We start from the raw sequence: 395 nt of genomic DNA, 5'->3' as shown, positions 1-395 counted from the left end.
TGGGTGATATAATCTTCGTGTGGATTTTGGGTAGTTTTAGATCTGGGGTTTTTATTTAAAAAGGTTTGTATTCTGTGGATATTTTCTATATAGGCTCTGGTTATGTGGTTATAGATTTTCTTGTCTTGTCCTAAGCTGTCTTTGTAGGTATTTATTTGTGGTGGTACAAATAAAGGGTTTTGGTTTTTGGGTACAAATGGTTTTTCAAATATCTTGTTCATATTTGTATTAACATATCTTTTTTCTTCTTTTGTAGATGATGTGCTACCTGTAGCTGCGTGTAACAAACTATTAGTTTGGGTTTTCGGTGTTTCCCATCATCACCTTCTAGCTCCGGAATTTTCAAGTCTTCCTGTCGACTTAGCTCCGCATGTTTATAGTCATGCTGCTGACTT

The sequence above is a fragment of the Solanum tuberosum genome, unplaced genomic scaffold (genome assembly GCF_000226075.1).
Source record: "Solanum tuberosum cultivar DM 1-3 516 R44 unplaced genomic scaffold, SolTub_3.0 scf00564, whole genome shotgun sequence".
NCBI classification, from domain to species: domain Eukaryota; kingdom Viridiplantae; phylum Streptophyta; class Magnoliopsida; order Solanales; family Solanaceae; genus Solanum; species Solanum tuberosum.
Note: the sequence above shows the minus strand (reverse complement) of the source record.